At 40.4% G+C, this 15638-nt stretch overlaps 1 protein-coding gene across 2 annotated transcripts in view; it reads left to right on the top strand.

The window, feature by feature from the left end:
* LOC5571483 (ras-GEF domain-containing family member 1B) overlaps positions 1-15638 on the top strand; it is a 172107-nt gene that overhangs the window by 38301 nt on the left and 118168 nt on the right. Inside the window, exon 1 of one of the 2 annotated variants that reach the window (XM_021848590.1) lies at positions 4431-6285. The exons of the other annotated variant lie outside the window; for it this stretch is intronic. The gene's annotated coding sequence lies outside the window, so the exon portion shown is untranslated. Of the gene's footprint in view, positions 1-4430; positions 6286-15638 lie in introns of those variants that run through there. 2 annotated transcript variants of the gene reach the window in all.

Raw genomic sequence — 15638 nt, 5'->3', positions numbered from 1 at the left:
CGATGACGATGGACTGGCTGTGGAACCTCCAACGCTAGAAGTGTGGAACCTCCAACGCTAGATCAGGTAAAGGAAACTATCAATGAGCTGAATAACAACAAGGCTGCTGGGAAGGACGAGTTCCCGGCCAAACTTCTCAAACACGGAAGTGAGCAGCTGCACGAACTCCTTCACCGTATCATTTCGAGGATATGGGAGGAAGAACAAATGCCTACTAGTTGGTTGGAAGGTCTCATTTGCCCTTTGTACAAGAAAGGGCATCGACTGGAGTGCGCCAATTACCGAGGGATAACACTCCTTAATTCGGCGTACAAAATCATGTCTGGAATTCTGTTCAACAGATTGAGAGGAGTTCTTGGGCGTATGAGGAGTCCTTTGTCGGCGAATACCAAGCTGGTTTTCGAGAGGGCTTATCAACGACGAACCAAATGTTTACCCTGCGTCAAATCCTAGATACATTCCGGGAGTACAACTTGCAGACTCATCACCTGTTTGTAGATTTCAAAGCAGCGTACGGTTCAGTGAAGAGAAACGAGTTGTGGAAAATTATGTCCGAACATGGCTTTCGGGCGAAGCTGATTTGACTAATTCGTGCAAAGCTTGATGGATCGAAATCAAGTGTGCGGGTGGTGGACGAGATTTCGTCTTCGTTCGTAACCTTAGATGGATTAAAACAGGGTGACGCTCTTTCTAACTTGCTTTTTAACATAGCGCTCGAAGGTGCTATCAGGATGGCCGGTATGCAGAGAAGCGGTACCATTATCACACATTCTCATATGCTCCTTGGCTTTGTGGACGATATCGACATCATCGGGATTGACCGTTGGGCAGTGGAAGAGGCGTTCGTGCCTTTCAAGAGGGAGACAGCGAGGATCGGGCTCACGATCAACACCACAAAAACGAAGTGCATGATAGCTGGTGGTCAACGTGGGTCCGGACGTGCTAGGTGGTGAAAAGTTTGAAGTGGTGGAAGAATTTGTGTATCTTGGAACACTAGTGACATGTGATAATGATTTTACCCGCGAGGTGAAAAGACGTATTGCAGCTGCGAGTTGGGCTTTCTACGGGCTCCGTAACCAGATGAAGTTTCGTAGCCTGCAAACGAAAACAAAACTCGCGTTATACAAGACACTGATCCTTCCGGTTGTCCTACATGGAATCATGGACATTGAAGGAAGTCGACCGGAGAGCTTGCGGGGTGTTTGCTGCGAACAATACTCGGCGGTAAACTAGAAAACGGCATCTGGCGGCGTCGCATGAATCACGAGTTGTACCAAGTGTATAAAGAGGTGGATATTGTCAAGCGCATAAAACACGGCATGCTGCGTTGGGCTGGTCACGTTGCCCGTATGCCGGAAGAACGACAAACAAAGATAATATTCAACAGAGAACCCGTTCGAGGCCGTGGTAGACCGCGCACACGATGGCTTTTTGCAGCTGAGGAGGACTTAATGGCACTTAACGTTCAGGGCAACTGGAAGCGATTGGCCCAGGACCGAGCCCAGTGGAGAAGACTCATCCATTCGGCGCAGATTCATCGTATCGAATTGTAGCCCATCAAGTATCAAGTATCAGAGCTTCAAAATGGCTGGAATTCTTGAACAGAGTATTCAGCAGAATGGATAACCTGCTTTGCTCTTGCCCACTGTTGATCAGCAGAAGTTTTTTCATTTTATTTTGTATGGGGAAAGGCTTCTCACTAAGAATTTCTCATAAATGAAAGCATTAATCAAAAAAATATTTGGCAGGCATGATAGCCACCATCATTACGCACAACCGGTACCTAACATTTTTTCGAAAATCGTTTCCAATTTAAGAGAAATAATTCATTAGATGCATTTCGCCATACAACTATTTTTCACGTTACCTTTTAGTGATTTTTCGTGCATAGACACTAACGCATGTTCGTTACTATGCGGTGAGTAGCAAATCAATAGAAATATAAGTAGTAGAACGCTAGTAGCGCTGTTGTCACAAAACTGATTTTAATTATTCTTACCTTTAATTATGGTTTTTCATTGTTTGTTCAATGCCTTCTCGTTGTTTATGTTTTTATAATTAATTTGACACTTTGATGCCCGGTACTCAGGCTGTCAGTTCGTGGCAAACTAGATGTTGGTAATACGAACAGCAGCGACATTAGCATTCTTAGGTTAATGCTTCTACTAGCAAATCAGATCATGCATGTAACCTATTGAAAGGCCAAGTTTAGTTCACAAAACGATAAAAAGGTTATTTATTAACTTTATTTTGTTTTATGGCTATAGCGGTCATGCGACTCAAATCTAAAGGGAGTCTATAGAAGCAAATGATGGAAACGAATAGGTGCATAGGCGTCGCAAGGGAGCGACAAGATTGATTTTTTTTTAATTAGGTGGTGAAAATTGAGCAAGCCATTTTAAAGTCAGTAAGCATCGAAGCGTCCTGTATTTTGCCTAGCTTCTCTACTGGAAAAGGATTGGCTCAAAGCTTTGAGCCAAGCTCTAAAAAAATCTAAGGCGAGCTTGAAATTTGTAACAACATAATTGACCAAATACAGTCAACTCTCATTATCTCGATATCTCTCCCTATGTCAATGATTTCTTCGGTCCCTTCATATTTTTTCACTCTTCGTATCTCGATACCCTCTATATCTCGATTTCTTCTTCGTGTGTTATATGCCCATTATCAAAGGTTACTAGACCCGATTTCATTGATACAAAAAAGTTGACGAAGTGACGTCTGCTCGGTTATTATTTTCCTGGTAACGGAGTGGTTTTCAATCTCGATCTCTCCCTATCTAGATGGCCCCTTCAATATCGAGATGTGGAGAGTCGACTGTATATGGGAAAAACGAATCGAATTACATTTTTAATCAAAAGTGACGTATAATCGATGAATTTCTTGCATTCTTGTAATTGAAGATTCTCCAATCAATTTAGACGCAATTGCAAAAAATACGATTTTCCCTTTTAGGATTTCTCCGAAATATTTTTCTTTCAAAAGATACATTTGGAAAAATTTCAAAAATTTTATTACTTCATCTAATGCTTAATTCAGATTTCACTATAATTTACATATGAATGGCACTTTAAACATTAAAAAATCTTCTGCTGAATTGAAATGTTATTTCTCAACTTACTGCTTTTTTACCAGTTTCTGCAAGAGATAGTAGTAAAAATTATAAAGAAATTCTTGGAGCAATTCCAGAAAAAAAAATCAAAAACACTAAGATGAATAGTCGAAGCATTCTTGGGAATATATATGTTTATAAATAAATCCGTAAAAAATTCTTATATGAATCTGTAAAGAAGTTTTGGTAAGCTGAAAAAAAATCTTAGGTACTTTGTAGTTGCTGATGTTAATTTTGAAAGGAAAATATATGCCATGAAGAATTTTTGTAGGAAATACTAAAAGAAATTTTGATATCTCTGGAATAAATGTTTGATGGAAACCAGAATCTTCAGTGAAATTTCACAGAAAAGATATCGGTAGAAGAATATTCTATAGAATTGATGAAAAATGTATGGCTCAGAAAAATTACCAAGAGTAATGCATGACTTTTTCCAATCTATAGATGTTAAAAAGACTTGTTATTCAGCCAACAGAAGCTTCGAAAACAGCTCAACGAAAAATGTTGATTTGAGCTGTTTACGAGAAGGCTCATTCCGATCAAATCAAAAACTTTGATTTCAATTATCATATAAGTATAAATAAGGTTTAATTTACTCATATTTATATCACTCGACAGTAATGAGCAGGTGCTCGGCCAAACAATTAAATTCCAAAAGATACTAATTTTTCGAAAACGGGCATTTTTGCAAACTGTTTAGCTAGCTGACCAACGAAGGGTTCACCAATTCGGGTATATGTACCTAATATGTTGCGATCAGTGACATAACATTGGAATTTTAACAACATGTGCTGATTTTGACGTGGTTTCTGCGAGAATTACTTATATATGAATGAAGCTAAAGTTTCTTAGAGAAGACGATCGTTGTAAAAAATCATAAAATCAAAATCATCGAAGGCTTCGAAATCTTATCCTTGAAACAAAAAATTATGTAAAAATGAACACTTTAAAGAGCAAGGTGGTCTCAATTGGTTCTCACTCTCACTGATATTTCACGCTAAATGGAAATTATTTAGCAACGTGTTTTATTTTTATTTTGTTTTGGTAAGCAAAATCACAGACCAAAGATTTATGTATTAATCCCAATCTACATCGATCTACGAGACAAATGCTTACTTTCAAACATTGTTATGTTTATATTATACTTTCATGTTCAAATAAATTTCATGCAAGAATACTAACATTTGTGCAGTTTTGTTTTAGCGTGCTCTGCTCATTTTATTCCTCTCTTGCATTTCACGCAACATCGCAGAGCAAGCGACGCGCAAACGAGCAAGCACTCGGCACTGGTTGGTTCTCTACGCCTCTGCAAACTCTCCAGCGCTCAGATGTGAGACGACGTCGAATGCAATCGGAAGTGATACGCCAGAACGCGCGCGCGATTTTTTTTGTGTTGCCGGAAAGATTTTTGCACTACAGAGCAGAAGTTGCAGCCTTGAAGGGTTCCATCTTTTACGGTTGCCTTGTTCTTCAATTTGTAATTAAATGTCGCGTTATCGTCGTCGCGAGTAGCGTTTGAGATTGTGCTTCGTGGGAAAACTATTGTTCTGAACCTTGTTCTAGTGGTGGAAAGTTGATTGGGAGGAGAATGAAAATGGAAGTGATGTGCTAAGAGGAAATGTGTGGAAATTGATTGAAAACAGTTCTTAACAGTGAATGCGAAAAAGGCAGTTTTTATGTGTTTTACAACTTTGGTGCCGAAAAATGCTCAATGCAGCATTCTTACTTTGAGCGGAGAAAAGTGTTATATCAGTGTATTGGTGCCCAGTGAATAAAAAAGTGTGTGGGACGTGCATAACTCGTGCACTTCACCTCTAGACGAACGATGTACATCGCGCTTCGTTTCTTTATTTGTACCTTAACCTGATTTGCCTCAATACCGGAACAGAGTAGGCGACGAACGCCGTCATCAGTCGCTTCCAAGTTTGAATCGTACAACAAACAGATCACGAAACTGGCCATCTGCGTTCCGCGGCCTACTTGGTCAACTTAGTCAGCGTCAGTTTTGGAGTTTACCGGTATTGTAAACACGGTTTCTTTTCAACAATTTGCGGAAAAACAAAAATATACGCCCGCGTAGGATGATGAAGCGGATGATGTCATAAATTTAAATTCAAAAATTTGCTCAACTGCACGGAGTGGTAAACGCAGAACCACCAACAAGGTCCAGTTAATTAACACACCGAACAAACCGGCGTTGTGTAAAACGATTGCCTCTAATTGGAAGCAACAACGTCGCGTAACCAGCATTCTTCTGCAACAAACGGAGTATGGAAATAATGTTGTCAGTACACAAGAGAAGAAAACAAGAGTAGTTTTCTTCAAAAGAAGTGTACCCAAACTAGAGTGATTTATGAACGTTTTTTTGATATCCTCATGTATTAGTGTAATTTTATGGTTCTCTGCTTTGGTATCGTTTTCGACACTTGAGCCTTCGCTCCGGCATATAAAATACCCAAGCCAAATACGATCGTTTTTGTATGTAGTGGTTGTAAACAAGAATTCAATGTTTGTGTATTCCATCAATGTGTATTCAAAAGGTTTTACACCTTGTTTGTGTGTGAATCTAAATCGTTAAAGTAAAAAACAAGATCCAGATCAAAGTGGGTTGGAGTCAAAACAAACAAAGTCTGAACATTTAGACCATTATCTCAATCGTGAGCCGTTAAACCGATTGCTACGATTGAAAACAACAAACCCACCGAGGAACTTTGCACAAAACAGTGCAAAATGGCTGCCGCCTTCATAAAGGCCCAATTTATCACTGTCATCGGTATCGTGCTCATATCGTTATTCAACTGTAGGATGATTTAAGCATCACCGGAGAGACTCTGGGAGGAAGATTGTACATCCGAAATAGCAGCAGCGAAATTTAATCCATCGCATCGTCAGCCGTTTTGTGCGAACACAACTTCCGGACATTGAGCCATACACGTTTTATTACTGTTAGAAATAAAAACCGAGTCACAAAAGACGCTTGGACGTCAGCTGCGCGGTGTGTTCGCTGGAAGCGACAAACATAAACAAAATTGCGACCGAACGCGGGAGGTCCGCGAGGAAATAAAACACCACCGCCGCCGCAAAAACTCCACCGAAACCCTTTCCGTTCCGCAACCGGTGCATTGGCAGCCAGCAGCTATCTGGAAATATTATTCGTTGTCCAAGATTTGCAAGTATGTATTCACTTTTGGTGTACCTTCATTTTTATAGCGCTCGGCGACGCTCAATTTATTATTGTCATGTGGCAGTTTGAAACACGAGTACCGATTCGTCGAGTTCCACGAGTTCCACAGAGGTTGGCATGTGGGACAATGTCGTTAGTCTCATTTTATTATTGTTATTTGTTATAGGAGGGGTTTGAAGAAGCACGTGGAAGGGGCTGTTTGACCATCATTTTTACTTTTCATTCCAGTTTAAAATTTACGATGAAAGGGAAGGGTATTTTTTACGCCAAAGTGGAATCTGCAAACAGACGAAGTGTGGAGTTGACGCAACATCGCCGACCCACTAATAGCAGCTTCTGCTCAGTATTAGCTTGTACAAGAAACACATAGCCAATGCCCTTGTCTCAGATCCTATTCTTCCCGGAATCACCTCCCGGTATTTCGGAAGGGACCAGCGCATGTAAAACTATAACACATATAGCCTAATTTGCTGCTGAACAGGAATCGCTAAAGAAATTTCTCGTCGATTTCTTGCAGAAATTTTCTACAGCGACTCCCGTTTGAACTGACATCTCTTTTCGACTGCGTACTGCGATCAGAAAAAAGCGCTTTCTTGATCGGTTCCTTGCAGGAATTTCCCATGCATCAAGATAGGCCAAGAAATTATTTGTCAGCAGCGAATCAGGCTTATATCAGGAGTTTTCTCAGCAAACTGCTTCTCTTAGTCGACTTAAAATTAAAACAGGGTGCCAGATTCGACAGAGCTAACCCTCTGCGTGCTAACCCTGGTCAACACAATAGTAGTGCTACTATTCCAACATAATCTGAGTAACAACAACAGTTACTGAGTTACTGCTTTCCGGAACTCGGCTCTCTGGTTGAAGTATTGAACATCTTCCTTGATGTTGAGTCCGATGGGCATCATCCCGGCTATGATATGACGTTTTCCTGGTCTGTGCTCTTGCACTCTGCCAGTGGTTTGCGCTTGCATGTTGATCATTGACACACGAGCCATAATTTTATCCCATTTATTCGCCTGCTTTCACGGATAAAACGAAAAACCCATATTTGAGTATTTTTTAACTTATTTTTGAGTTATTTTTCTCTCCCTATTTCATTCGCTCCTTCTCTTGTTGTCAGAGAGCGAAGAGCAAAACAACCCAAAAACCGAACCTTTGCGCGTTACCTCAAATTTGAGTGAGTGGCATAGTACTTTAAGTTGAGTTATTTGATCGGCCGGTTGAGTGAAAATAACTTAGCCAGTAGGTATTTTTTTCGCAGAACTGCAAATGAAAACAACTTCTACCCCATCAACTCAAAATTAGGTTAAGGCACGAACCCCCCGATTTGAGTGGAATGAACTCACTTTTGAGTACTTAATTTTCACCATGTTCACACAACACGCAAGACATTTAACGTTCGTGGAAGATACCAGGCCACGAAAGAAAAAAACACAGACAAACACTACCCACTGTTTGGTGCCGATTACTCTGTGTTACCACTTGTAACATTCGCTGACATACTTTCATTCAGATCAACACAGGCGAATATTTTCCATTTTTTGTGCTATGTTTGCAATTAAGGGGGGGTCAATGATCCAATAAATCATAGTTAAGTTGTTTAAGATTACATTACCAGAAAATATGAAAGTCATTGCCAATTTTAAGCGAAATATAAATCATCCGAATGGCTCGATAGCGTTGTAGTCTGTGAGAGTTGCTGCTCTTGAACGCTCTCTCATCATGTGCCTAACAAGAGAGTGAATATCTACATTCATGGGGCTCTCCGATTGCGATGTGCCACGAACTGTTATGGTTCACGAACAGTTACACTCTCTGAATGTGGTTCGATCGGCTTATTCGGAACAAAATCAAAACGCTGATGTTGAGCATACTCCCGCCGTTACTCTTAACTCCTTTCGGTCGACATTGGTTGCATACACCAACACTCGATTCTCGAAGCAGCTCTGCAGAACCCAGCCAAGATATTCAGGAAACTGTATTTCATCCAGCGCTGTAGCAATAGCCTTCCAACAGGCGCTATTGAACGCGTTCTTAACGCCAATCGTAACTACTGCGCAGCAACGTTTTTCTCTACGTTCTTACTTCAATGCTTTCTTGTCCCTCTCCAGGACCTCCATCTACCTTCCGAATTGCATCTACCTTCGATTTTCCCTTCCGGAATCCTAACTGCCTTCCAGACAGTCCGTGCTCGCTCTCCGTACATTTAGCCACCCTTTTCAGGATGACCAGTTCCAAGAGTTTGCCCAGTGTCCAGCAAGCATATAGGCCTGTATGATGATGGATCACCGGGGGATTTTCCTGGCTTCGGTAGCAGCACCAGCTTCTAGATCTTCCATATACATGGGAAGTGGCCTTCTTCCAGGCTTTTCTGCAATATTCCGGTTACGTTAGGATCACCGCTTTAAGCGTCACATTCGATATTCCATTTGGTCCGGGGGGCATTCTCTCCTTCAATGCTTTCGCCGCTACTACAAGCTCATCATAGGAGACCTGACGATCTTCGGCGTTTGCTCCTTCCTCGTCGACATACAGTGTGGGTAGTCACGGTGTCAGATCATGCGTTGGGAAGAGTTCCTCGACAATAACCTTCAGCTTTTCAGCACACGTTTCAATTGGCATTGATGGACCCTTGACTCGATAAGCGTCTCCCAGGGGTTAGCGTCAGCTGCTCGACACAGCTCCTTGTAGCACTCAGACTTGCTCAGCTTTATCTCGCGTTTCTTCGCTCTGGCTGCTTTTTATACGACATTTCGCTCCTCTTTGACTTCTACGCTCCTTGCTTTCTAATAACTGCTCCTGGCTTTAAGCCAAGCATCGCGGAGGGCATTTAGTGCCTCGTTTCACCAGTACGCGGTACGTTGTTCGTTGCAGGGCTCCCGATTTCGTGGCATCGTGGTATTACATGCCCTTGGCATTGCTATGTCAGCGACGCTGAGCTTGTCATCGATCATTACCCCTAGAAGCTTAAGGGATCGCTCTATGGTGCAACCACCTACCGAGATAAGTGCCCGTTGCTCGGACTTGTGGTTATTGACCACCACTACCTCAGTCTTGCGACGGGTCAGTCCTAGTTTCCTAGACTTCATCCATTCCTCAACTATGGAGATAGAGTACGCTGCGGTCAACTCTACTTTCTCCATCGATTCGCTATAGACCACTAGGGTGATGTCGTCGGCAAAGCCAACATTCTTAACACCCGTCGGAAGGGGCAACCACAGTACGACATCGTACATCGCATTCCATAACATCGGGCCCAGGATTGAACCTTGAGGTACTCCCGCGGTAACGCTTTTCTGCCCCTCTTTTGTGTAATACAGTAGAATCCTAACATCAAAATAGCTTTCTAGAAGCTTACACAACTACACCGGTACCTTGAGGCTGTGAAGTGCGTGAACTATCGCCTCCCAGCTTTCGCATGTTGAACGTATTCTTTACATCCAGAATGACTGCGCAGTAACGGATGTCGTTCCTTTTATGCTCAATTGCCACCTCGGCTGTCTGAACGACATTATAGCGTCTGTAATAGATTTACCATTTCTGAATCCAAACTGTTGTTAGACAGGTCGCCGGACTTTCCGTATAACGTACTAGCCTATTGAGGATTAACCTCTCCAACAACTTGCCTGTCGTATCTAGTAGACAGATAAGTCTATACGCCTTCGGGTCACCTGGTGTTTTCCCAGATTTTAGTAGTAGCACCAATTTATGTCGCCTCCATACATCCGGGAAGATTCCTTGATCTATGCAGCGTAGCATCGTGGTTCTGAACATATCCGGATCCACATTGATTCGGGATATCATCGGGTCCCGGTGCCTTATTCGACGCGAATGAATTCATGGCTTCTGCCAGCTCTTCGTTCGTCACCCTCGCCAATTCTTCTCCTTCATCTGTCGCATGTGGCGCTTGGACCCATGGAATTGTGGGATGTTGCGGGAAGAGTATATCGATTATTGATCGTAGCAGCGCCGGTGACTTCTCTTAGGGCACTATGGCACCTTTGGTGTTCTACATTACCTACAGAGTAGGCGTCATCTCACGGACTCGAATTGGCACTCTGGCATAGACTATTAAAGCATGTCCGTTTCCGAGCATTGCCCGACTCTTGATTTTCTTTATGAGAGCTAACTTTGCCTCTCTGAATGCAGCACAGCGTTCCCCTTTTTGTGCTTCGGTGCGAACGCACTGCAACCTACGTCTAGCCCGAAAGAATATCGCTCATAGATTTGTAGTTTATTCGGCCTGCCCAATCTGGTGGGGCTTTTCTCGGTATGGAAGCGATGATTGTCGTTTTCAAGACCATCAGGATATCATGGGCTTCCGGTGCCGACGCGAATGATTTTGCGACTTCTACCAGATCTTTGTTTGGCACCCCCGCCGCTTTTTCTCCTTCATCTGCAGCATACGTCGCAATGACACAATTACCCCATTTTGTGGGGAACGTGCCCCTAGAACCGGTTTTTTGATTTATTTTTTGAGAGCTAACTTGGCGTGTCTGAATGCTGCACCACGTTCTTTCTTTGTGCTTTAGTGCGTACGCGTTGCAATCTTCAACTCGCTCACCTCGGTTACATATTCAAATGCTTTCTAGAAACAAAGGAATTCTATGGTATCTTATTGAAACAAACAGTGTTAGTAAAATAATCTACAAAGTTTGTATAGTAAGCATTTGGCCCTTTGTCTGTATACAGATTCATTATGGTAGAAACTTTTCTAATGAAGTTTATACCGATATCTATACCGCAGGTATAATATACTTATAATCTAGGTTGAAATGATTTGAAGGATACTGTCTAAATGATATTTTCTCAACCTGCCTGTGATCTTAACGATCAACCTTTTTTCAATTCCAATTCCAATCCGTTCAGAGTTCATTCATCCATATCGACACCTCAAAAATGCACCGCTTTAGATTTGCATGCCTTGCACATTTCATGTTTCTCAGAAGACAGCTCCGACACGACCACAACCACACTCAACAACTTGAGTCGTGCGAATTTTTGACTTCCTTTCAACTCAGTGCTATCGCCAATCAGCATCAACTGACCGCAAATGTATACCTTCATATTGGCTATTGAAGTTTAGGTGGCCGGTTTTTGTTTGGTTCCCATGATGCCGTCATCCATTAGTGATCAGCGGAAGGCGGAGATGAAAAACAAAAGTCGCCTGCCTAGGAATATGAAACCGGCTAGAATGGATGCGAACTATCAATGGAAAATAGCTCTGGTTCATTACAACGAGCCGGGAACTGAATTGTGGGTGGGATTATAACTGACAGATTGGCGGTATTTTTAGATTTCGCGCGTCGAGTATTAACATTCTCGGCTGGTTGCGTTTCTTCGAATGGCTAGTTGCACTGAAAGGCTATCGTTTCGCTCAAAAACTGAAATAAATAGCGATTGGCTAAGTTTTTTTTTACTAAATACCTGTTTTCAGAATTTAGATACTTTGAGGTTTGATAGGAAAATTATTTGACTTTTGTTGTTACTTATTCTTATTCGCCTTCTTCTTATTTTTTTTTCTTTCTATCATAACGCTTCTTTGACCGGAGTTAGCCTAGTGTTATTCTTATTGTTCTTCTTCTTATTATTTTTCTTTCTCTTTTTCGACTTCCTTTTTAATAACTATCATTCCAAACATTACATTCATTTCTTATCAAGGTTTTATGTATTCGACAACATTTCATTTGCCGTTTTGATTTACTGTTGATAAGTGAATAATGACGTTTTATATATTTGTTACATTTGGCTTGAATGCTCTCAATGAGATTTTTGAAAGTTAATGAGCATGAGCCCTAGATACTTAACTTCATCTGACAAATTTATTGAAACCCCTCTCATCATAACAACATGTCTACTTGAAGGTTTCAAGAGCTTTTGGTTTATGTGGGAATATTATTCGTAGAGTTTTGGAAGCATTAGGAGACACAGTACAAGTATGGAGAAAAAATATCCAAACTTGTTTGTAATCGACTACAGATGACACGCAGACTTCGTCCTTTGACGGAGAGGAATGTGCGATCCACAAACAAAGATTTTTAACATTCCTGAGGTAAGTCCGATGTGAAAATATTGTATAATATTGGTCTCAAATTGCTGCCTTGAGGAACACCAGCTCTTACAGGACCTTACAGATCTGGAGTTCTGATAATTAACCTGAAGTGTAGGATTTGACAGATAACTTTGGATTATTCTAACACTGTATGTTGGAAAATTAAAGTTTTTACAATCAAGCCTTCATGCCAAACACTGTCGAATGCTTTTTTTTGTCTAGAAGAGCAAGACCAGTAGAATAACCTTCAGATTTGTTGGAACGAATCAAATTTGTTACACGTAAGAGTTATATGGTAACGAAATAATGCATGCAACGCACAGTTATAAATTATAAGACATTCCAAATAGTCGCCTACGGGAATTATTCAGTCGCTTTCTCGGTCGGTTGAAAGAGGTTCTTTTCGCAAGAACGCCGGCAAAAATATGTCTTCACATTTCTCATCTATAAATAGAACATAATACAAGCTATTGCTGATGCTGCAAAGCATCGTATGGAAAGTGAGCGGTACTTTAGAAGACAATTCTAGGTCGATATTTTTTGTCTGGGTCAGACAGACAACGACACCACACTGCAGATAAGGATCCAAATGTGGGACGATCTGATGATTGGAAAATAGATTGGATTTTGTCCAGGATGGTTGTTGGTTGCAAATTGCATTATGATTGTCATATCATATGAGGTCAGTTTGTTTAAAATTCCATCATCGCCAGCGGATTTTACATCTGATTTTTTAAATAATATTTCTCATCTTTTCCAAATCAAACTCCCAGAAATTTTCGAAAACGTTCTATTGATTGAGAATGCTTTTGAAATTCTGTGTAACTTGATTTTCAATTGGACTGGTGAGTCTTAAATTGAAATTCGGTTTGGTTTCAAATTGCATAGCAAGTTATTGAGCTTTGTTTGACGCAATTGATCATTGAAGGTAGTTTTTGTCAGTGCTCACCGCATCAAAACAAAGGCGCCACTGTATATGGGATTTAATATTGTGACGGCATTGCTGTTCTGTCATACACACAAGGCTACTGAGGCGCTATCTATGCTTTCCATGGCGGCCGTTTCGGTTATTTTAATGATCCATTTGTAATTAATAATTTGTTTTCCTCTTTCAATGCCTTGATTGAACGAATGCACGAATGCACGAACATTTGCTAGTAAACAATTGTTCGATCTTCTGTATATATTACACGGTTCATGCGAAGACGTATTTGGTTCTACGTTTGATGGCCATAGTAACCAATGTGTGGTTACTTCATTGTTCGTTTAACACTTCAGTCGACGACGCTGTTGTATTTTGTACAACAGTGGTGATAAAACCTCGCTTTTTGTACACGGTTTGCCACCGAGAACGACATGTTGATAGCCTTCCCACATCTTTACTCTTCCACAATACAGTTGTTGTGGAAGCGATGTAGGTACGATAGGCAAACAGTTTCAACACTAAATAAATCGCACTCGCTCTTTCCGCGTGTGTAGTAAAATGAGATGGATGGATATGGGTTATGAAAAGGGTCCGCGTGGTCTGTAGGGATTTGAATTCTAAACTTGTAACCAACTCAGTTATTGGGTTACCAAGTGGCTCGGCAGCTTAGTTGGTAAAGCGCTCGTCTAGCATACAAGAGTCCTGGGTTCAAATCCCAGCCGAGCACGTGGATTTTTTTCATAATTTCACCCATCATTTGTCCATCTTTACCACGCGTAATGAGTTTATTAATTTAACCTCTTTTTACTTTTAACTTGTTTTAAACAATGAAAATCTATTGAACAAATCTAGTTGATATAACATTCATAATTACAAAGGAAATAAACTTTCATGATGACTATAAACGCTCACACGAGAATGTGTAACTAGTGGGTTTTTATACCAATGTAGTGTGCACTAGAGCAGCGAGCTCGGTTTGCGCATGGGGGGTCATCTACACCTGATACCTTCAAGGCCGTTGAGGGACCACTTAGCGTCCACGTAGGGACTTTAAATGTTTATATGATTTTTTTTCTTACCAATACGAGCACTTTACAATGACGAACTTATAACATTTCACATTTTCGAAAAATAAGGGACGGCCTAGTGGGTAGGTGTTTTTCGGATGTTACAGCTCATACAAAATTTGAAGAATATTCATATAAAAAGTGTTACAAAGGGTTGGGTAGGTGTCAAAAATGGATATTTTTGACGTTATGAAATTTGTGAAAAAAAAAAACCAAAGGCCTACTTTCACATCGTTGAGTTAGATTGCAACAGGGCCCGGCTGTGTTGCTAGTTCATAGATTAGAGTTTTTATCAAAAGTCAGGAAATTTTTCATAAAATCTTTTTGTTTTAAATTTATTTATATTCGATGTTTAATTCAAAACATGTTCTCCCATAATGCTAAACTTAAAAAAATATCTAATTGAGACCAATATAATTGAAATTGTGTCAATTTTCTCTGAAAAATATCACCGGTTTTGAATTTTAACCTGATTTTTTAAAATATAGCATCCTCTATTGCCGTAAATGAATAGGGCGTGCAAGAAACAATCAAATTATGAGCCTTGATAATTTAATTTGTTCATGAGATTTGCTTAAAAAGGATACTGGTAACACTGGCTTTGGTATCGTCAAGGTTATCGACTGAAAAACAACGGGGCTGTCTAGTTGAGCTGTCACGTCCTGTCCTAGGTTTACATTTGAGAGGTAAAATGTCACTTCAATTGGCTGCTGTTGCTGTATTCAATTTATTCTATTTACAAATGATTTCTTTCGACTAATCTTCCTTTACTTTCAAACATTAATTCGAAACGTTTTCAAAGTAATCAGGAATTTATCTGGAAATGCAAGATTGTCTTCAGAAATGTCGAGAAAATCCTTTAGAAATTTTCAGAAAACTCAAGATCTTTCTTCAAGGTATCTTTCAACAAATGTTGCAGCAATTCCTCCCGTAACCCATCTACTGATTTAATTTACCTTCCAAAAATTAAAGCTAGGATTTTATATATTTTTCATATGAATCTACCCAACAAATATGCCAGAAATTTTCCCAGTAATAAATGCTCAAGAATGAATACAAAAAAATCAACTCGTACTACAATCTATTGCAGTTACTTCCAGAAGTGACCTCCTGATATTTTAAAGACAATCACCATGAAAACTATATAAAAAATCATTCAAGGTTTCTCCCAAGAGATTTAAACGGGAATATTTCTGCAAATTTCCAGAAGGACCTTTGTCATGTTTTTCATATAAAGAAACAAATTATAATACAAAGAAAAGTTACATTATTTAATCTTTCAAGTATTGCTACGTCAC

This window comes from Aedes aegypti, chromosome 1, assembly GCF_002204515.2.
Source record: "Aedes aegypti strain LVP_AGWG chromosome 1, AaegL5.0 Primary Assembly, whole genome shotgun sequence".
NCBI classification, from domain to species: Eukaryota; Metazoa; Arthropoda; class Insecta; order Diptera; family Culicidae; genus Aedes; species Aedes aegypti.
Note: the sequence above shows the minus strand (reverse complement) of the source record. Positions and strands in the feature narration are given on the sequence as shown.